This window comes from Cervus elaphus, chromosome 14, assembly GCF_910594005.1.
Source record: "Cervus elaphus chromosome 14, mCerEla1.1, whole genome shotgun sequence".
In the NCBI taxonomy this organism is placed as follows: domain Eukaryota; kingdom Metazoa; phylum Chordata; class Mammalia; order Artiodactyla; family Cervidae; genus Cervus; species Cervus elaphus.
In genome coordinates, this window is record NC_057828.1 from 67,386,457 (window position 1) to 67,410,239 (window position 23,783).

General features: G+C 41.1%; 1 protein-coding gene across 2 annotated transcripts in view; it reads left to right on the forward strand.

Annotated features, from left to right (window-relative positions):
- Positions 1–9,977: 9,977 nt before the first annotated feature.
- RNF2 (ring finger protein 2) overlaps positions 9,978–23,783 on the forward strand; it is a 40,216-nt gene continuing 26,410 nt past the window's right edge. Inside the window, exon 1 of one of the 2 annotated variants that reach the window (XM_043923365.1) lies at positions 9,978–10,103. The gene's annotated coding sequence lies outside the window, so the exon portion shown is untranslated. Of the gene's footprint in view, positions 10,104–10,468; positions 10,577–23,783 lie in introns of those variants that run through there. The other variant, XM_043923366.1, reaches the window with a different exon arrangement.

Genomic DNA, 23,783 nt, shown 5'->3' on the forward strand with positions numbered 1-23,783 from the left:
CTTTGCGATCCCATGGACTGTAGCCAGCCAGGTTCCTCTGTCCATGGGATTCTCCTAGGCAAGAATACTGGAGTGGGTTGCCATTTCCTTATTCTGGGAGAAGGAAATGCAGGATATCAGGGTTCAATCCCTGGGTTGGGAAGATCCCCTGGAGATAAAACAATGGCTGCACACTCCAGTATTCTTGCCTGGAGAATCCCATGGACAGAGGAGGCTGGAGGGTTACAGTCCACGGTGTCACAAAGAGTTGGACACAACTGAGTGACGGGCATGAGCACAATATATATATTCCAGTGTCAAGTGTGAATAATGACTGGTGCTGAACGATGAATAATGACATCTTGCCCTCCTGGTACTTTCACTCTGCAGTGTGGGAGAGGACATATGTGCACATGACTAATCTAGGCAAGTAAATGGGAGAAAGAGACACTAAATGTGGTTTGAGCACTACTCAGACTTCACAAACTTCCAATACTTTGGCCACCTGATGTGAAGAGCCAACTCATTGGAAAAGACCCTGATGCTGGGAAAGATTGAGGGCAGGAGAAGAGGATGACAGAGGATGAGATGGTTGGATGGCATCACTGACTCAATGGACTTGAATTTGAGCAAACTCTGGGAGATAGTGAAGGACAGGGAAGCCTGGTGTGCTGCAGTCTATGGAGTTGCAAAGAGTTGGACATGACTTAGCGACTGAATAGAACAGCAAACTTCATGTTCCAGTGGGAATTTAGGATTAAAATATAGCATTTTAAACTTTTACTCCTAGTATGAACTGTTACTGTGTTTTGACAAGACTTTAAAATCTACATCCTAATGCAGTTTGACTTGAAAGGCCACCAATAACAAGCTTTCCTGTTGGCCATAATTTTTCTTTGGGTTGTTGCAATAACGTCATATGACATTCCTACTCAAGATCATTCCTGGAGTATTCAGTTCCAAAGATAGAAAATTCACTGCTTCTCCATTCTTTTCCACTAAAGAGTTCTCCATGTTCTGTATCTATTGGCAGAGATGGCCTTTTCTCCATACTATGAATGACATGGTGTCTATAGGCTATATTTGTGACATCTTCCTGTAATGTCATTTGTATTCAGTATGTGTCAAGCCACATGCTAAAGGCTGTGATAAGAATATGGCCAAGTCTAATTAAAGAGACAAGTCAAGAAATGAATAGGCTGACATATAGCTAGGAACTAGATCATGTAAAAGAAAGGACAGCTATGTTGAGCTCAGGCCCAGAGTAGTCTTTCAAATTTTAGGAAATGGAGAGTTAAATCGGGGAAGCTAATGTGATAGAGTCCGAAAGTGAAACAGTGGTCCAGTGGTTAAGAATCGTCCTGCCTGTCTTCCCCTGTGGCTCAGATGGTAAAGAATCATCCTGCCGATGCGTGGGACACAGGTTCGGTCCCTGGTCCAGGAAGATCCCATATGCCACAGGACAACTAAGCCTGTGTGCCATAACAGTGAGAAGCCAAAAACCACAATGAGAAGCCCATGCACCACAACCAGAGAGTAGCCCCTGCCTGTCACACCTAGAGAAAGCCCGTGTGCAGCGGTGAAGACCCAGCACAGTCAAAGCTAAATAAATAAACCAAAACACAGTGTTGAGTGAAAAAGTAAAAAACAAAAGAGGACCTATAGGATAATACCATTAAAAAAAAAAAAGTGAAATGGGAGACTAAGGATGTGCAGGAGTCAAGAGGTCAAGGAATTAGAAACCTACTAACTTGGAACATCAATACTGTTCTAGAATAAAACATAATTAGATCAGAGGATGAATGAGTATTGGAGAGAGACAGAACCAGGTGAGTTAGGCTACTCATATGTTCTTTACAAGATACTATAACAAGAAGCTTCATTTGCAGCTACCTTTATTTTATCTTACCCTATATGTGGCAGAACTTAAAATTCTTAAGAAATCACAGTCAAAAAAAAAAAAAAAAAGAAATCACAGTCAAAAAAAAAAGAAATCACAGTCAATTCTGATCTTATAAGCATGACTTATGAAGTGTGTCTATTTAAAAATGATGAAACAATATACACAATTGAATATTAGCCATAAAAAAGATGAAATATTGCTATTTGCAACAACACGGATGGACCTGGAAGGTGTTATGCTTAGTGAAATAAGTCAGACAAAGAAAAACAAATACTGTGTATTTTCCTTTCAGTTCAGTTCAGTTCAATTGCTCAGTCGTGTCTGATTCTTTGTGACCCCATGAATCACAGCACGCCAGGCCTCCCTGTCCATCGCCAACTCCTGGAGTTTACTCAAACTCATGTCCATTGAGTCAGTGATGCCATCCAACCATCTCATCCTCTGTCGTCCCCTTCTCCTCCTGCCTTCAATCCTTCCCAGCTTCAGGGTCTTTTCAAATGAGTCAGTTCTTTGCATCAGGTGGCCAAAGTATTGGGTTTCAGCTTCAACATCAGTCCTTCCAATGAATATTCAGGACTGATCTCTTTTAGGATGGACTGGTTGGATCTCCTTGCAGTCTAAGGGACTCTCAAGAGTCTTCTCCAACATGACAGTTCAAAAGCATCAATTCTTCAGTGCTCAGCTTTCTTTATAGTCCAACTCTCACATCCATACATGACTACTGGAAAAATCATAGCCTTGACTAGATGAGCCTTTGTTGACAAAGTAATGTCTCTGCTTTTGAATATGCTGTCTAGGTTGGTCATAGCTTTTCTTCCAAGGAGTAAGCATCTTTTAATTTCAAGGCTGCAGTCACCATCTGCAGTGATTTTGGAGCCCAACAAAATAAAGTCTCTCACTGTTTCCACTGTTACCACATCTATTTGCCATGAAGTGATGGGACTGGATGCCATGATCTTAGTTTTCTGAATGTTGAATTTTAAGCCAATTTTTTCACTCTCCTCTTTCACTTTCATCAAGAGGCTCTTTAGTTCTTCTTCGCTTTCTGCCATAAGGAATGTGTCATCTGCATATCTGAGGTCATTGATATTTCTCCTGGCAATCTTGATTCCAGCTTGTGCTTCATCCAGCCCAGCTCATGATGTACTCTGCATATAAGTTAAATAATCAGGGTGACAATATACAGCCTTGACATACTCCTTTTCCTATTTGGAACCAGTCTGTTGTTCCACATCCAGTTCTAACTGTTGCTTCCTGACCTGCATACAGATTTCTCAAGAGGTAGGTCAGGTGGTCTAGTATTCCCATGTCTTTAAGAATTTTCCAGAGTTTGTTGTGGCCCACACAGTCAAAGGCTTTGCTATAGTCAATAAAGCAGAAGTAGATGTTTTTCTGGAACTCTCTTGCTTTCTCAATGATCCAGTGGATGTTGGCAATTTGATCTCTGGTTCCTCTGCGAACCTAATAAACAAAACAAGCTAACAAATATAATAAAATAGAAACAGATTCACAGATAGAGCAAACTAGGGGATTCCAGAGAGGTGGGGGTGGGGAATGGGCAGAACAAGTAAAAGAATTAAGAGGTACAAACTAGTAGTTATAAACATAACTAAGTCACAGAGATGCATTGTACAACACAGGGAATACAGTCAATATTTTATAATATTTATGGTATGCAGTCTATAAAAACATCAAAACACCATGTTGTACACCTGAAATGAAAATAATACTATAAGTTAATGATTCTTCAATACACTGTTTAAAAAACATAAAACAAAAATTTTTCTACAGACAAAAATCTTTAGAAAATATCTCTTCCTGGATGTAACGCATAAAACCTTGGTATTCTTGGTTGACCGGAATGGTTTTCATATTTACCTGAATTATAACCTACTTCAGTATCTTCTTTGATGCATATGTAAATGGTTTACTTTTGTGGAGTATAAAATGCTAATGATTCAGCAGATGGATACTGCAGAGTTTTCTACATCTTGATGTAGTCTAAAATAAAAAGACATTTTCTTTGTCTGCTTGGGATTTAGCAGTTCTTTTAAATTCTTTACTAAAAACATTTCCAAGAAATGTGTTAGATAAGAGGGGTCTTTACCCTCCACTCTCTCACCCCACAAAAACTATTCTTCTGTAGCTTGTTTTAAGTGGGAAAAATTAAAATGTCCACAAGGGCAGTTTGAGCAAGCTGTAACTTGATTTAAATATTTTGCACTTTTCATCTGTACCTCCCCCCTGGGCTCTTTCAGCCCTCTTTTCCAGAGAAATCTCCATTTTAGTTCTAAGTTTTAATCTTAATTATCTATTCCTTGTTAGTTTCCAGGATTATTCTTGGTGTTCCTAGATCAATGCCAAGGCACAGTTCTCACCACTTGCAGTAAACATTTTGAAAGGAAAAAAACCTACAAAGGTTGTTTGAATAGAATAAACTTACTTCATATTAGAAAACTAAAGCCAGTAATTATTAAATCACACTTTATTTATACATCAAGTTGGATATCACAATAATGCCCTCCATTATTAACTACAAAGAAACAGTTGGCTAGTCAGGCTGCATCAGAATGAAAACTTTTACTCATTCTTTTGACTTTTCAAACACATGCTAGTTCATTATTTTAATAAAATGCACTAACAGATGTTAGGCAGAATGTGGCCACATCTGGGACATATAAAATACCATTCCAAGTCTCCATAGGAGGGAAATAGCAATAGTATTTAGTTCTCCCCCAAAGCTTAACTAGCCCATCTCATTTAATCTGTTTAACTCTAAGCTGAACAGTTAAGAGTAGCACCAATTATTTTGATTGTCTTGGGAATATAAAAAGGAACAATGAACTAAAACACCAAGGGAAGTGTCACAAAAAGAAATGCACTATGTTGAAATACAAATAAAACTTCACTAAAGCTTGTGGCTAGAGCTATATTTTTTCAGCTGAAGAGGTAGTAAATCTCAAGTTGCCTGCTTCCTGAAGCCACCTTGAATTATAGGTCTCTTTAGGCCTTCCTACAACATTCCTACTTAATTTCACCCTTTCAAAGAAAGCACAACAAATCTAAAAGATGACAAATAAAGATGCTGGTAGATGTAGTTTGACAATTATGGTGGTGGTGGTGGTGGTTTAGTCACTAAACTCGTGTCTGACTCTTGTGACCCCATGGACTGTAGTCCACCAGGTTCCTGTGTCAGGGGTTTCTCAGCCAAGAATACTAGAGTGCGTTACCATTTCCTTCTCCAGGGGATGCAACCAACTCAGGGACTGAACAGGCATCTCGTGCATTGGCAGGCGAATTCTTCACTTCTAAGCCACCAGGGAATCCCTTGAAAATTATATTATGTATGTGCATGTGTATGTGTATGTGTGTGCGTCCTGGGTGTTCATTGGAAGGACTGATGCTGAAGCTGAAACTCCAGTACTTTGGCCACCTCATGCGAAGAGTTGACTCATTGGAAAAGACCCTGATGCTGGGAGGAATTGCGGGTAGGAGGAGAAGGGGACGACAGAGGATGAGATGGCTGGATGGCATCACTGACTCAATGGACATGGGTTTGGGTAGACTCTGAGAGTTGGTGATGGACAGGGAGGCCTGGCGTGCTGTGATTCATGGGGTTGCAAAGAGTCAGACACGACTCAGCGACTGAACTGAACTGAACTGAATGTGTGTGCCCTCAGTTGCTCAGTTGTGTCTGAGTCTTTGTGGCCCCATGGACTGTTGCCGGGAGAAGGAAATGGAACCCACTCTAGTATTCTTGCCAGGAGAATCCCATGGATGGAGGAGCCTGGTAGGCTATAGTCCATGGGGTCGTGAAGAGTTGGACATGACTGAGCAACTTACACTTTCATGCACTGGAAAAGGAAATGGCAACACTCCAGTATTCTTGCCTGGCGAATCCCAGCGACAGGGGAGCCTGGTGGGCTGCCGTCTATGGGGTTGCACAGAGTTGGACACGACTGAAGTGACTTAGCAGCAGCAGCAGCAGTAGGACTGTTGCTGCCAGGCTCCTCTGTCATGGGATTCTTCAGGTAAGAATACTGGAGTGGGTTGCCATGCCCTCCTCCAGGGGATCTTCCTGACCCAGGGATCCAACCAGCATCTCTTGGATCTCCTGCACTGGCAGGCAGATTCAGGTTTTGCTTTTGTTTTTTTATAGTGATTAAATCCCAATATATTCCAGTCCTTCAACCTCCCTTTCAGTTCTGGTTTGTTTTCTTATGTAACTTTTCTAAGAAAACAAAAACAAAAAACCCTTATGGTTTCCTGTCAACAGGTCTGGTTCATATACTATTATATATAGCATTGTCTTTAGCTTCTTTAAAATGAACCATACTGATGATTAAACACTAGGAATAAACACTAGTGTTGAGAGCATGTCATGGAGGTGTTTGTCTCAACCTGCTTACCCATTAGAAAGAAGAAAAATGCTGGAGCTGTGTATGCACACAAAGAGGGAAGGCATAGGTGGCATCATGGAGTGCAGCTTGGACTTGGAGTCAGATGCCCAGCTGGGAGTCTCAGCTCTGCTGCTTATGAGCTCAATGTTTGGGAGAGTTAGTTCATCACAGAAGAGACATTTTCATCTTGGAGGAATTCTTGGAGAATCGTTCTGAAGAGTCAGTGAAATGATGACTGTAAAAGTGCAATCAAGCACATATTTTTAAAAAAACATCTATTCATCTGGATGCATTAGGTCTTTGTTATACCATGTGGGATCTCTGTTGCATTCAGACCCTAGTTGTGGCACCTGGGCTCAGTATCACAGCTCAGGGGCTCAGTTGCTCTGCGGCATGTGGAATCTTAGTTCCCTGACCAGGGATTGAACCCACGTCTCCTGCAATGCAAGGTGTATTCTTAAACACTGGACCGCCAGGGAAGTCCCTAAAGCTTCTTATTAACAAAATGCTGATGGACTGCACTCTTCCACCCAAGTACTAACCAGGCCCGACCCTGCTTAGCTTCCGAGATCAGATGAGATCGGGCACGTTCAGGGTGGTATGGCCATAGACTGGACTGCACTCTTCATCTCAGATAAGGAGGTAACAATTCGATATCTGGAGCACAGCTGAAAAGAAGTCCATGGGGTGGATATAGAATAGGCAGGTGTGAATCTCCATTTAAGACAAACTGTCTAAGTAGAGAAAGCCTCTAGGGGACTAAATGCAATTCTGATAAAAATATCTGCTCTTATGCAGTAAAGTGAGACATACCAAGATCATATGAACTATTCTACTTCATATACACGCTGGGATCAAAGATTCCCAGTCTTTCACTCTCTTAATGCCTATTTATTCAGCATTTACTATATGCCAAACATCGTGCTAGGTATACACTTTTTTCCATGTAAATAAGATTTCTGCTCCCAAGGAACTTGTATCCTAGTTATATTAATATCTTTATTTCAAGCACTTGGCAAAGTGTCAGCACATAGTAGATGCTCACCAAAAGTTGACCAAGCTGAACTAATCTCATTTGTAGTATCACCATAACAGAAAACCAGGAAAGAGGTGATTTTTGTGATCAGAGATGTCTACCCAATTCACCATGTGATTAAAAGGGTAGGTACTACTTTTGAAGTTTTGAGGGAAAAGAAACTTTCTAATTAGAGGTCATCTAGTCATCCACCTAAAATACTTGTATTATACAGTATTAATTTAGTCTCTTCCTGGTTAAAACATAATTACTACTTTAACAAGACGGTAGAGTGTTAACAGAAAATGTTTTAGAGGGTGGTGACCCTCATGTCAGGTCAAAAAACAGCAAAAAGAATGTAGGCTGGATATGTCAAATCACTATTGATAGACTGACTATGGACTTGACATTGATTTAATGTACAATACAATTTAAAAAGGGGGAAGAAAGATGAAAAGTGCATTCTGTTTATGTGATAGTCAACTTTTAAAAAGTACAGTGAGGTTTTTTGTTTTGTTTTTTTGAAAACATACCTTTCTTGAAGGCATTCAAGATAGCCAGTGTTATGAAATAAAACTTGAGAGCTTTTTCATAATATCTAGAAACTAACTGGTGGGTTCAGGGTGACTGACATTAGTATTGTTCATCAATATCACCACCTCTCCTGAACTCGGTTCAGTGTTCTGGGTGAGCCCTCTGCCAATCTGGTTCCTAGAGTGACTGGAATAGAATAAGTCCGTTTCACAAGAAGCATGAACAGGCAATAAACTTTTGGTGTGCTAGGCACGAAGATTTGGGAGATGATATGTCTGCTACTGTACCGTAACATAGCCTTTCCTGATGAATGTAGTCAGGGGACATCCATAACACTCTCAGTCCAAGTTTTTGAGAAAGAGATAAAATAGATAATACCAGCTCCATTAATGTGTCAGCAGTGTCTTTCAAATTAAGGATGCTAGCCTGAGGTCTAGCTTATTAATCGCATTTAATCCAGATATCCCATAACTTTTTCATTTTTCTACTAACTCTCTTGTCAATCTTTTAAAAGTACTATTTTAGCTTTTATCCATAAAATTCCTGTTTTTTTTTACAAATAGTTTTTTCTCAAAATCATAACCTCATATGCATTTTCACTAGAGTAAAACGTTCTGAATTATGAACAGCATTAATGCGATGACACATGCAGTTGTGAACAAAGAAGGGAGACACTTCTGCAACTGAATTCTCTGTAGAAAGTGAACCCTTACAGGAAGGGAGAAGCAGGAGCATTCCTGATTTTCTTTTCTTTTTTTTTTGTTCCACATTGGAAAAACAGCTTAACCTTGAAGGGCTTATAGCGTCTGAGAATTGTCATTTCTTATTTAAAGCCTTAGATAGTAAGGGAAAGTTTTAAGTCCCTGGTTTTGCTCTTGCTGATCTTAATGGATTGTTAGGTAGGGCAAATGATGTGTTGTCTTAAATATTTTAACGCCTGTCTTCTTTCTACCTATCCAAAGCTATCCCTCACAGTCCTACTCAACTCTGAGCTCCTCAGGAAATCTCCGCTAACACACCAGCTAGAATCGAGCCTTTTCTCTCCCAAAATCTTACGTAACTTCATATCATTTACTTGGCATTGCTTGTAGAGTTTAGAGAGTTCAAAAGATAGAAAGGATCTAAGAATCATTCAACACACTCCTCTCATTCTGCAAATGAGGAAAGTAAAGTCCAGGACAATTATGTACTTTAGTTAAGTCACACAGTTAGAGGCACATTGGAGGCTATAAACCTAGTTTGCCCAATTCTCAGTGCGTTCCCTTTGTGTCCCAAATGCCTTCCGTTTGCTACCTGAAATTGTTGGTTATTTTTCAAGAGAACAGATCATCTCACCAATAGTACATCTTGTGATCAGGAACTCTTTCAGTTACTTCAGCTTGTAGCTTAATGTATTCACATTTCATATACTTGGTGGTAGACTGTGTTTTAGGTAACGACTACATCTATTACATCTACCACTTATTCTCAAACTCAGAAGCTAATACTGGGAGGGGCGGAGGAAGGATTGCAACAGCCGCAAGGTAAGTAAACCGATGAGAACCAGGAGTACGCTTACAGACGTCCAAGAATATACGCTTAGCACTGAAGGTCGTTTTCCTTGGAACTGGGTCTTGCTGGTTCACTCCGCAAGGACGGAAAGTGTGTGTGAGCGTTGCCGTGGGGTGGGGGGAGGCCGAGTGCCGAAGTTCAGGTGAACTTCTAGAGGTGAAAGCCTGACGAGGCGTCTACCGGGTGGATGGGTGGCAGTCGCGGGCGAGAGCAGGAGTCCGACCGCGAACCCCAGCAGCGGGCCAGGGAGGCGCGGTGAGGGGCGCACGCAGGGGCAGGAGAGCTCAGCAGACAGAACGGCGAGGACGAGGTGGCGCCGCCGTCATCCGGGCGTTGCCCGGGGGCCGCGTCGCCCCGCGGAGGGCGCCGGGGGGCGGAGCCGGGCGGCCCGGGGCGGGGCGGCGGCTCGGGCCCTCCCGGCAGCACGCGGCGGCGCCCCCTCCCCTCGCGCCGCGGGCCTCCCCGCGCCGTGCACGTCCCCGTCCCGCGCCTCCGCCCCCTCGCCCGCCCGCCCGCCCGCTCGCTCCTTCCCGCCCTCCCCGCCGCGCCGGCCAAGCCGGCTTCCCCTCGGTCTCTCATGAATATTGAGCGGCCCCTGTTGTATTTCCCGAGCTCCATTGCGGAAGCCGAGGCTCGCCATATTGTGCGGCGGCGCCGGCGGCTTGTGCCCGAGTCTCGCTCCGGACGCGGCCCGCGGAGCCCCGGGGTGGGGCAGGAGCCGGTGAGGCGAGGGACGCGCGAGGAGGAGAGGGGGCGCGGGCGCGGCGGGCTCGGCCGTGCGTCAGCTCGGCGGGGCTGCGGGCCGCTGACGGCCGCGCCGGGGCTGGAGCTGAGGGGGGGCGGGTGTGTGTATCCGCGGGGGTGTGAGCGGAGATGGCGCCGCCGCCCCCGGCCGCTCTCGGGGCGGGGACGGCGGGGGAAGGCGGCTTCTCATTGTTCCCGTTTCTTCGAGGGTCTTGGCGGGGGTGGGAGTCCGGCTTAAGGAGGACCCCCCGTGGGCGAAGCTCGGGGATTCCTTCCTTCGTGCGAGCCGCTCGCGCTGCGCGGAGGCCGGGGCTGCGCTGCGGCGCCCCGTCGCCTCCCCGAGCCGGGGGGCCCCCCAGCCTCTCCGCGGCCCCTCTCCGGAGACGAACCGCGTGGAATGCAGGGTTTTCCCCCTCGGGCTTCCCCCCTCGCGCCCCGGGGGTGTGTGTGGTGTGTGTGTCCGCGCTGTGAGGGTGGGGTAGGGGCGCTTTGTGCGCCTAGTCCGCTCTCCCCCCCGGGGTGCTGGAGTCGGGGTTGGCTTGTCGAGGCGCTCCTTGGCGTCGGGGTTCCCTGTAGGCGGCGGGGAGACCCCTCCTGGTGAAAACATTCCTGGAGTGCCGCTTGCCCGCTAGGAGTATCTGTTGCTGCGCTCTCAAACCCGCGGGGGTGCCCCGGAGGAGTCGTGGGGGGAGGGGGCGTCTGGGTTTGTTCCTGATGGAAGCTTCGCATTTTTGAACCCCGTCGCGTACGCCGAGGGCTTTGGCCCCGAGTCCCGCCGGGGAGCCCTCGTTCGGGTTGTCAGGATCGTTTCCCTCCTAGGGAAGTCGTCTCCCTGCGCCCAGAGCCACTGTTAGTGAAAAAAATTGATCTAAAACTTTGAGGTTCCTTCCGATTATTTTGGGGGGACCCGAAGACCAGTTACAGGCTTATCTCCTTGAAAGCTTTTTTGGGTTTCTGCTGCCTGACTCTCCGAAGTTTTAGAGAATGTATGCCTTTAACATGGTTAAATGGTTTGGGAATGTCAGGTTCCTCGGAGGTGTGTAAAGATTGGTTTGCTGTGAACAGGGTAGGTTTGCATTCGGCCTTCTCGTAATATGCTTTCTTTTAAAAATTAAAAAAAAAAATTGAGACATGATTTCAGTGTTTTAGACTGAGAATTATGTTGAAAACTAATTATGTGTGATTTGCATTGCATAATCTACTTTTGGTAGTTCCACGATGATCAGCTAGAATACTTAGTGTAATTGGCAGACTCTACTTTCCTCACTTGCAAAAGAGTGTAGTTTTTGAATATTTTAATAACTCAGGTTGGTAGTAGAACTTGTGTTTTTAAAGTGGCTATTTCATCCTTCGATTTATCAAGAATTTAAATGGCAGCAATATGACTCTTAGTTATTCCCTTTTCCCCCTAAAATTTCTACTTGTCACCATCAACAGGTATTTTAAAAAAATCTTATTTGTACGTTTAACGTAATTTTAAATAAAACAATGGGTATGTAAGACTTCATTTTCCAAGGCTAGCACAGCAAATATGGCCCCTTACTTTTTTCTAAGGATTGGTGATATTTCTTTCAGGTACCTTTGTGGAATACACATTTGAGGTTAATCATAGTAGGTGTGAGAGTGAAATGGAGAATTTATGGACAACTGCCAGAGTAGGCTAGTGGGCTTGAGTATTAGAAAAATATGCTGATGGTTCTCAAATGTGCTGCATAGAAAAATTTTAAATTAGAACCATTAACATAATGTAGACAATGCAGACATTCAACAGACTGAGAATTTTGAGTTTTTCCTCTGCCTGTGTGGAACTCTCAAGACTGCTAGCTCCCAGGTTTGTGAGGAGAGAAATACGGAGCAGATCAGCAAACGTCTTTGGAATTTCATTTGTCTATTACTGACCTTCAGCATGTGGTGTCAGGTCTATCTCTTTAATTTGATTTATTCGTGGTTTGTGTTTATATTATGCAGTCTTTGGAGTAAAGGTGATATATGTCTAATGAATAATATATAACCAGATGTTTCAGTGACAGTTTCATTTCTATACATTAGCACAGAAGCATAATTCCTTCCAGCGAGAGAAGTGAGCTAACATTAAAAAGCACTTTATTAAAATCATGGCTGCGTTTCTGGTATGACTTAAAGCATTCAGAATTTTGTATCCACTTGCTTGTTAAATCTGGGGAAACTAGACAGTGCATCACAGTTTACAGTTTTTAAAAAAGGAAAAACACTGTAAGATTATATAGACTGCCGGTGGACAGATCTACACTTGATTTTTAATTAGTGTTGTTTGTTATACATGTTGTGGAAGACAGACATTGTTGTCAGACACTAGTTATTTAATTTCCTGTTTTTTTTCCATCTCTGAAAGCTTACATCAATAAGTTATTATAGTAACGTATTGAATGATTATTTGCTTTGAAATGAGTAGAGCCTGATATAATTTGAGTACAGAGGTACACTAAAATTTACCGTCTGTTCTCTGTAGGTTGAGATATCCTGTCTGTTCCCCTGTCAGATTTTTCATTTTTTCTACCTAATGGTTCAAACAGATCCTCTGGTGTCCCTTGTTAGGCGTAGAGCTTGGTTGATTTTACATAGATACACTGACTGTGGTAACAAAACTTTTGGCAGTTACGTAGCAACTAGTGTTATGTCCATAGGCAGGAGCTAGGTGATGAGTCCCCGATTTTATAGGTCCTAAGGGGGCGGGTGGCCCACTCTCCATTTTTATGCTGTGTGGAGGAATTCCGGTGGAGATTTCAAGTTTAAATTTTTTTTCATTTCTCTTTTGTCTTATGGTTATTAGGCAGCCGAAGTGGACTAATATATCTGGGCCTAGTGATACTTTTTTTGGATGCTCAGGGGCTATGTAAATACATTACCAAGAATTCTGAGAAAGATTCTTATGCTTGAATTTGCCTTTTCTCTACTATCTGCCATTTTGTCGTAATTTTAAAAATTCAGTTTATTAAGTACAATAATGAAAAGTTATCTTTGAAATTAACCTCAGATTAAATTGTCTAGTGAGGACATCTTATTAAATGAAGTAACAAACCATATAAAACTATCAAAGCATTTTGGTCATTTGTTTTCAACAGTTGTATTGATTTGGGGCTCTCCTGCAGGAGGTATTTCTTTCTGTGTCTCTGCTGTAAGCATGGAGTTGTATTTTATGAAGTTTGCTTCTAAAGTCATTATAAATCACATATAATAAAAAATTATACTTGAAATCTCTCAGGATGGGAAGAACATACCAGTAAGTTCAGTTCAGCTTTAGTGTTAGAACAGATTGCTGTTTCTTTTGTTGAACACTAGATGAAGTAGTCAGCCTGCACTATGGGCCATGTTGAACACAGCAAAAAAAAAAAAAAACAAATTTAAGAATCACATTCAGCATGTTGTCATGCTCATACTAGGAGAGGCTTGTGGGAACTGAGACCACTGAGGAGTCGCAGATCAGCTGTACTCTCATTTTTTTCCAGGATGCTTGTGCTCTACTGAGAGAACAGTAGTTTAAATTGCAAAAGTTAAGTGATATTTGTGTTGCAGTGTAACACACAAATTTAAAGGGTTTGGCATTATTCTTTCTAAAATATATTTTATGTGTAGGAATAATTTCAAAGTTCCTTTACTTTCCCCTTTAATAAAGCAGCAAGATATCTCAGAGGAGAGCAGTTAGAAGAACAGGGTATTAGTGTCCAATAGATAAAATAGAAAGTTCAATAGGAATTTGAACAGAAGGCATTTAATACAGGGAGATGGTTAGATGAATATAAGAGCAGAAAGAGAACATTATAATAATCAGTCAGAGAGCTCAGAGAAGAGATTCTGTTGGCCTAGTTCTGAACTTTTGAGGTCAGCCTTGTTGAGCTGCTGATTAGGCTAGTTCTGGGGAATACCGAAAGAAGCTGGAGGCTGGAACCAACTGTTGCTGCCAGTGACTAGAAGGAGGTCCCCTCAGCCCTTTTACTGCTTTCTTACCTCCATTGGCAAAGCCTAACACTGACCTCCCCTGGCAGAAGAGTTGGTGAAATACAGTTGCATAGTCTCAGCCCAGCACCACAGAGCAGTCTAGAGTGGTGATTTTGGAGTTGAGAGACAAGGAGTAAATGACCTGGACAAGTAATATAGAGTAAAATAATTTAGATAGAGAATCCTGTCCTTACCTCGCCTGTTTAAAAAACATTTATTGATTATCTTCTGTGTGCCAGATCCTCTGCTAGGGATTAGAAATATAAAAGTGAGTTGAATAAGGTCTCTGTCCTTGAGGAATTTACAATCTAAGCGGGCATGACAAACTACTGTACAGAGTGTTAAATGCAATAATACGTAAATGGTGCTTTGGGAATCCAAAGGACAAGCAACCTACTTTCCTCTTTTCCCAGCTAAACCTAATGACTACTGTTTTTGTTTGGTGTCTTGATCAAACCCAAGTTCATTCTGTTTGATGTCCTATGAAAGCAAATTCTCTGAGACACCTTAATTTTATCATGCAGTTATTGTCTTTAGTTAAGTATTTCTCTTTGCTTTATTTTTTTAGATTATAAAGACCGTCACACCTAGAAGATGTTTGAGAAATAGTTATTTTTGCAGTGGATAATGGGGATTAGAGTATTGCTCATCACCTTTGTAGGCATTGTTTCCTCCTTCCAAGGTCATGAGCAAATAGTTTGCCTATAGTGTTATGATTTTATAGGTGTGAGAATTGAAAGCTTAAAATAATTGGTTCATATAAGCTGTGTACTACCAGTAACTGAACTAGAAATAGGACTTTGGATTTTGGATGTGTTATATTCCAGAGCCAGCCATTTTGGTAGGGATTTCGTTTGATGGCTATTAAATAAAATCCTCTTCTACTTCTCTTACTATTTTATAGCCTAATATATGTTCTAAAATTTCCATTATTTCGGGATGGCGGGAGGAAGAAAAGACAAGCCCCTCATTTTATTTCCTAAAAATAAAAGCATCGTGCAGTTTCTTTTTACATTATTCTTTTTAGTTGTCCACTGTTTTCTTTTTTCTACTCCTCGTGTTGATTATGCTGCCTCTGCTAGCTGTTGTAAAACGTGCAGATTTGCATATTTCATTTTGACTTGTTTTTAGAAGTATTCTACTTGTTTCCCCCACCATACACAGGCTATGTTGATTTAACTTAAAACCAACTGATTTTTTACTTATAAAAAGATGTATGCCTCTATGCCAGTAATTGCATTAAACCCTCACTATTTATACTATTTACTATATAGAGTCTAATTCAGCCTGGGACCGCTGTCTTGGAAGCCAGCCAAATGTTTTATGGAAGGCTTTCCTGTATTACAGAGGGGTAGTGTTGTGCATGGAAGAAGGCGCTTCAGAATTGAAAGCAAGAGACTTGGTTTCTAGGCCTGGTTCCACTACTAGCAAGCTTCTTGGCCTGTCTATTTTCTTTTCTATAAAAAAAAAATAATAAAAAAGCTGCAACCCCATTGAACTTGGAGGTTATTTGTAAAGATATAAGAGGTAGTGTAGGTAAAAAGGGGTAAACAGCAAAGAGCGTCGTAAATATAAGAGGATGTATGTAAAGAAAGAGAGATTGATCTGTGGCATGGATCTTGAAAGAGAGAGAGAGTGATCTGTGACATGGATCTTGGAAATAGTTGTGTGTCTACTTTCAAGTTTTTGAGTCTCCATGTTTATTTTTATTTTTTATTTTTTGAGTCTCCATATTTAAAAGAACGTTGTTAGAGTGAAAATATGGGGTGTAGGAGGAGTTGTGGATGTCCTGTAACATTACTTTCCCCAAGTCTGGTCAATTGTGTGGTATTCTCAATCTCCTCAAGTAGCTGTCTGTCAAGGTCAATGTGCTCCATTAATTTCTTTTCACCAGGACTAAATATCTTATGAGACGATACCTGAAATTTATACACCTAGGACCAAAACTACCACTCCACAGATTGTTTAAATGACAGGGGCCTGAGGGAATAGAAGAAATAGATGCTATTACTATTTTTACTGGAAACTACCTATTTTTGTTTTATTTATGTTGTTTTATAATATCATTTAGAGAAAAATCTCTGTACTTTTAAAAATACATTTAGCAGGATTAGAAATTATATCTGTTGTTTAGTTTTAAGGAACTTATCCTCTTATCCTTGATCTTCAAAGTTTTAATTGACATTTGTGAAGAAAACATGCCTTGGTGAATTAGTGGAAAGTTTTTTTTTTTTAATAGCTTTTTTATTTTTTGTGAGGTACTGTCCTCTAGGAATATTTCCTCTTCTAAATTGTAAAGTAACGGTAACATGTTGAAGATTCTAGGATATTGATAGTTGAGTATTGTCTATTAAGACTAGATTTCTCCGTTACTAGTGATGCTTTTGAACTGTGGTGTTGGAGAAGACTCTTGAGAGTCCCTTGGACTGCAAGGAGATCCAACCAGTCCATCCTAAAGGAGATCAGTCCTGCGTGTTCATTGGAGGGACTGATGCTGAAGCTGAAACTCCAGTACTTTGGCCACCTCACGCGAAGAGTTGACTCATTTGAAAAGACCCTGATGCTGGGAGGGATTGGGGGCAGGAGGAGAAGGGGACGACAGAGGAGGAGATGGCTGGATGGCATCACCGACTCGATGGGCATGAGTTTGAGTAATCTCCGGGAGTTGGTGATGGAAAGGGAGGCCTGGCGTGTTGCGATTCATGGGGTTGCAAAGAGTCGGACACGACCGAGCGACTGAACTAACTGACTGACTGAATTTTGTAATCGATTATGTTTGTCTTCAGATGTGGGTCTCATTTACTAATTTGAGTTAACCAGTCATAATTTATCATGGTTTAAAAAACAGTGAAGTCGCTCATTCGTGTCTGACTTTTTGCGATCCCATGACTGTAGCCCACCAGGCCCCTCTGTCCATGGGATTTTTCAGGCAAGAGTACTGGAGTGGGTTGCCATTTCCTTCTCCAGGTGATCTTCCTAACCCAGGGATTGAACCTGGGTCGCCTGCATTGCAAGCAGACGCTTTACCATCTGAGACACCATGGAAACCATAGTTTAGTCTCCTGAAATATTTTTTCCCCAGAAGTCTCTATAACTTTTGAAAAACTAATGTTACAGTTTTGTATAATTTAAGTAACATGATTATTAATGTCAATTAATTTTATTCTGAAACCTTTGAAGTTTCGCAGAGTTCATAAGCTGTCATTCACTTCTTAAATGGATTGTTTTTAGTTTTAATTCCTATGTGCAATATGTTGCTCAGTCCTTTTAAAAGTAATTAAGAGCTAAGAATGGGGAAAAATCGATGTTATTAAGTTGTCTTTTTAACCAGTATAATAATTTTCATTTGTCAGTTTATTTAAAAAATTTTTTAATATTGGAAAATTTAAGAACTGGAAAAATCATGTTTTCAGTATTCAATTTTAATTGCTGTTAAATTTCGATGTATTTCCCTTTGGAAATAAATTTTATCTTTGGGCTTTTTAAAACTTTTTTAACTGTTTTAACTGTTGTTTTTTATATAAGTCTAAATTTATGTGTATTTTAAAGTCTGACTTTAGATATAACTAACATTTTCTAATCCATAATCAACTTGGTAACATTTTTGATGATTGATATTTCAAGTGGATGTACCGTGGTGTATTTATCCATTTCCTTGTGGTTGGATTCTAAGGTTCCTTTTAGCTTTGTACTGATGTTGATGGTAGGGAAGTACACCCTTCATTGTGGCAGCCAGATGGAAGTATTTAACAAGTGGCACGTGTTGTCTCCATAGTTTATGTTTGTAAGAACAAACCTGTTTTTAAAAAAAAAAAAAATTGTAGTTGATTAAGGGCTTTCCTGGTAGTGCAGTGGTAAAGAATTTGCCTGCCAGTGCAGGAGACCCAGGAGACACAGGTTTGATCCCTGGGTCAGGAAGATCCCCTGGAGTAGGAAATTCGAACCCGCTCCAGCATACTTGCTTGAAAAATCCCATGGACAGAGGAGCCTGGCCGCTGTAGTCCGTGGGTCCGCCAAACAGCGGACACGACTGAGCGACTGCGGACAGCGCCCAGCAGCGCGTGGTCGACTCGCAGTGTCCTGTTGTCTTCTGCTGCACAGCGCGGCGTTTCAGTCATGGGCATGCACACATTCGTACCATGCGGCTTGTCACGGGATAGTGAATAGAGTTCCCTGTGCTATGCAGTAGGACCTCCTTGTTTATCCATGCTGTGTATACTAGTTTGCATGTGCTAATCCCAAGTTCCTAGTCGTCCCCTCCCTTATACCGCCCCCCCCTTGGCAACCACAGGTCTCTTCGTCACATCTGTTTCTGTATTATCGATAGGTGCATTTGTGTTGTATTGCAGATTACAGATATAAGGGATATTATATGGATCCGTCCTTCTCTTTCTGACTTGACTTCATTTAGTACGAGTCTCTGGGTCTGTCTGTTGCTGCACGTGGCGTTACTGAAGTCCTTTTTGGGGTTGAGTTGTATTCACCTGTATACATGACCGCATCTTCTTTATCCGTCCATCTGTCAGAGACACTTGGTTTGCTTCTGTGTCTTGGCTGTTGTAAGCAATGCTGCTGTGAATTTAGGGGTGCATGTATCTTTTCAAATTATAGTTTTGTCTGGATATGTGCCCAGGATGGGATTGCTGGATCATATGGCAACTCAATTTTAAGTCTTTTGAGGAACTGCCATACTGTTCTCCATAATGGCTGCACCAGCTTGCATTCTCACCAAGAGTGTAGGAACGTTCCCTTTGCTCTACATCCTCTTCAACATTTGTTGTTTACTTTGATCATGGCCATTCTGGCTGGAGTAAGACAGTGCCTTATATAGTTTGATTTGCGTTTCTTCTAATAATTAGTGATGTTGACTATCTTTTTATATGGTTGTTGGCCGTCTGTATGTCTTCTTTGGAGAAATGTCTATTTCAGTAATTTGCCTGTTTTTCAATTGGGTTGTTTGGTTTTTGTTTTTTTGTTGTTGTGGTTGAGCTGGATGAGCTATTTGTATGTTTTGGTAAGTATCAGTCACATCATTTGGAAATACTTTCTGCCATTCCATAGATTGTCTTTTCATTTTGTTTATGGTTTCTTTTGTGGTGCAAAAGCGTGTAAGTTTGATTAGGTCCTGTTTGTCTATTTTTGCTTAGAATAAATGCATCATTGTTGGCAACAGCTTATTGTGTAGTACAGCTGAAGAGAGCTGAGAAAAAGAGAAGGTAACCTGTTTCTTTGTTTCAGATTTGAAACTCTTAGACAGTGTGGGGCAAGTGTTCTTGGCCTCCAGTCCAGATATCTCTTAAGGATCGTGAATACTCTGAGATTTTGTATGTGTGTTCTTTTGTATTTTTTATCTTTGTATTTTCTCCCCCAAGATAAGAATTCCTAGCTTTCATCAGATTCTCAAGGGGCGTGTAGACTCAGAAAAATTAAGCAAGGGCCATGGACTTACAGGATTTTGTTTAAAAAGTAGAGGTAGAGGGAAAGCTATTTTTAAAAAGTGCCCCAAAACAGTGTTGTATCAAATTAATGTTAGTTTTGCTTTCCACTTATTGTTTAATATAGAATAAATTTTCCTTAGGAGACAATGAGTTTTGCTGCTTTAGTTATTTAATTATTCTTTATTATAGTATTCTTATGGTTTTCTCTTCTTAATATTGGTTATTTGAAGAACCCACATAAAGATTTTTGAAGGCTAATTGCTAATAAGTAGCTTTACCCTAGTAGACATATATGTATTTATACTTTTATACCTTTTTAATATATACACATTTTAATATATTTTTAGTTGCTAATAAGGAACTCTGCCCTAATGCACATTGAAAATAAGTATGTATTTCCTAAAACATGCTCATTTTATAGATAAAGAGATTAAAAGCTGTATATTGACTTGCTCAAAGTCATGTAGATTTCTAGTACATTTGAGCTATGCCAAATTTTTGCTTCTTTCATGAATCTAGAGATTATGCTAATCTTTAGATGTATTAGAGCTGTAACACATCTTTCTGTCCTTAAAGTTTCTGGTTTCTTTTTTCTTCTAAGACTCCAGCCTTTGAAACTGCAGGCTCTGCTTTTTACCAGTTTTAAACTTTTTTTTGATGCAAGTTGCAGAAACCAGGAGATAAGGGCAGAAGAGAAATCAGTTTACATTTTGAAATTGAATCAGGAACCCACAATGAGAATTGAGGTTTCCTAAATCCCAGTCTGGCTGCTACTGTTTTCCATAGTAGTTGCTTTTCTGCAGGAGAAGATCTACCCTGTGTGCCAAAGCAACACCAGAAACACATTCTTTACTCCTCTGATCTATTGTTTTAAAACTGTTCAAACCAGTGCCTGTTGTATTTTGGTCATAATAGTAGTAGGAGTTGGAAAATGGAGGGAAACCCTCTCCACAGGCTCCTGACAACTCCATGCTGCCTTCTACAATGTTAGCGTTTACGTAGCTGTAATTATAGCACAGGTCTTCCCTGATGGCGCAGTAGTAAAGAACCTGCCTGCCAATACCGGAGATGCAGGAGACCTGGGTTCCATCCTTGGATTGGGAAGGTCCCCTGGAGAAGGAAATGGCAACCCACTCCAGTATTGTTGCCTGGAAAATTCCATGGACAGAGAAGCCTGGCGGGCTACAGTCTGTGGGGTTGCAGAAAAGTCAGACAGTACTGATTGACCAAACAACAACAAATTGTAGCACAACTACAAGTTAGTGGTCTCTTTCATCTCTTTGCTTTATAAGTATTACTAATCATTGCATATAGTATGACTAATTGTTATTTTTAATGATTGAAGAAATTTCCCATTGTTGATGATGCAGCAGATGTGTCTGTGCTGATGGCAGTTTTACTGTTGTAGTAGGAATAATAATTGGTGTGATAGTTAAGGGCATGGCCTTCTTTGTCAAGCAGACCTGAGTTTTGAGTCTTTACTCTGACACTGTGAACTTTAAGCTAGTTGCTTGCTTATTTAGTTATTTGTATTTCAGCTTGACTTATTAAATGAGGGCAATTAATAGTACATGTTTCATTGGGTTGTTAGGATAATCATATAAAGTGATAAATGTTACCTGTTATTATTAATAGTGTTATTTCCTAGGACTGGGATGACTGGGTGAAAGAATATGAATGTTTTGTGTCTCTGGAAATGAATTGCCTAGCTGTTTTCTGAAAGGGTTATTCCAGTTGCTGTTGGGAGAATGTGGAGGCATCGGCCTTCAGCTTTCTCTCTTATTTTTCCCAATGTGATTTTTTATTTTCTGTGTCAGTCCCTTTCTACAGCTTATTTTTTCAATGAAGTATGCCCTTGTGAGAAATGTAGACCCTGTTGGTCTATTTTCTGTGATGTAGGGACTGTTGCTCTTATCTCGTGTGTTTTCACTTGCTGAAGTGTGTTCAGCAGCATCTCTGCTCCTTCTGGCAGGAATCTGCACTTGATGGGCATTTCTCCTCCCAAGAAAGGGAGGTGTACCACTTTTCAGAAGTTGTTAAACATCTCTTCTGGCTTGTGGGGTTTTGGACCAAAAGTCATTAGTTGTTAGAAGTCTCTTTTTAGCTTTGGCATTATTGATAAACATATGTAAATTGTAAATGTTCAAGCTTTGCTTCATGCTTTCCTTGTGTTCACATCTCCTTCTCAAGAGATAGAAGTACTGATCTGTTTCTGCCATTAAATCTGCAGATTTTTATTGGGAGCCAACCATGTATGCTGATGACATAGAGCAATAGTCCACAGTCAGTAGTAAGCTCTTTACACACATCAATAATGTTGCCCTGTTTACAGTTTCCTGGAATCTAGGTAGGGATGTGAAATGAAGTTAGTAGCTCCTCTTGCTCAATTTAAGAACTCAGAATTTTTCTGCTCTGCTCAGGAAATTAACAGTGTACATTTTGTCTCTTAATCTTGAAGCATGGGGAGGATGAAAATTAATCCTTCTCTAAGAATGTGGTTAGTTTGTGGTAGAGTTGGTGCATGTTCGGGGCTGAGAACATAGATTGTGCCCAAGTTTGAGAGCTTAGTAAATCAGTAGTTTGGCAGTAGTTCACTAGATTCAAAAAATTGGATGAAGCAGCTGACTGGGAACCCCTTAGGCAAGCAGAGGTCGATATAATTTTAGAAGGGTTACAAAATCTAGACCGGCAGATGAGAACCAGGAGCTGAAGTGCAGGTGCAGGCAATGTCTTGTCAGAGGGCCAGACAACTAAGAATTCAGGAAATCAACAAATTGGAAGGTTCTGACCAAACGGAGCAAGGAAGAAAAAAAAATAATACAAGGGAAAAGGCAAAGAAACCCCTCCAGATGTACAGCTTCTGGCACAAGGATACCAGTTCAGAGAAAAATCTATAGCTCATTGTTTAAAACATGTGTGCAAGCGTGCCATTTGGATGTGGAGAAGTATCCATGAGGAAGTGCAGAAAGCCTTGTATGGGACCTGGAATGCTAGATCTGTGTGAACTTTAATACACAATACACCTCTTTTTGATTAGCTTTGAAAAAAAGATCGGAGGAAATGACCGGTGTTGGTTGGTGAAGTTTTCAAGTTGAAAGAAGTTGCTGGAAGTAGAATACCTTCTTAGCCCAAGAGGACGGACTTGGTTGCTCAGTCGAGTCTGACTCCTTGCGACCCTTTGGACTGCAGCCTGCCAAGCTTCTCTGTCCATGGGATTTCCTAGGCGAGAACACTGGATGGATTGCCATTTCCTCCTCCAGGGGATCTTCCTGACTCAGAGATCGAACCTGCATCTCCTGTGTCTCCTGCATAGGCAGGCAGATTCTTTACTGCTGAGCCATTGGGGAAATGACACTGAGGAAAGCCTTTTGATCTATAAAATATTAGAGCTAAGGGGGCTCTTGGTATTACTTAATATAAATTCTTAAATTTACAAGTAAGGAAACTGGATCCTCAGTTAAAATGACTAGCCTTGGTTTACCCCAAAATTGAAAGCAGACCTTCTTTACTATTTGTGTATATTTGTAGAAAATTTGTGGCTACTCTGGTTTCAGTAACCAATCTTCCTATTATGAAATTGTCTCCACCTAGTGGCAACAAGTATATTGCAAGAAGGAGTCCAACCACAGGACAACCGCTGGGGGCCTTTATCCCTCAGGGCTTGTGAGGGAGTCAGCCTGGTGACAGTTGGGTTGCTTTGGAGAGGGGAAGGGGAGAGACGCAACCGTTACTCTGAAGTGAAAGCTTCTGACACTTTTTACATCGTCAGCAGTAAATATAATGCCTGACTCAGGTATAAAGAGTTTACAGATTCCCATAAGGTTATGGAAAATGAAAGTAATGTTGACTATGTAAAAAGTGTGTTAAGCTTTTACTTCAGAGTTTTTCATGTACAACCACATACATATTACATAAGGATATATGTTGTGTGTGTGTGTATATACACACACACACATATATATATTTTTTTCCCTTTTCCTATCTTTGTTGTAAGTTAAAAGCATGATAACTTCCATCAGTGGAGAAGAGATGGACTAAACAGTAAATGATATTGGGACAATTAGGGGTGGGTGGAGGGGAAAAGGTCCCAACCTTTGTAAAATGTGAAATTATGGAAGTAGAATTAAGTATGGGTGTATGGTTGATGTTGTTTATAATCTTAGAGTATGGATTAGCTTTCCAAAGAAGCCATAGAGGGAAAGATGAATACATTAAAGATATATAAAAAATAAAATCTGTGGCTT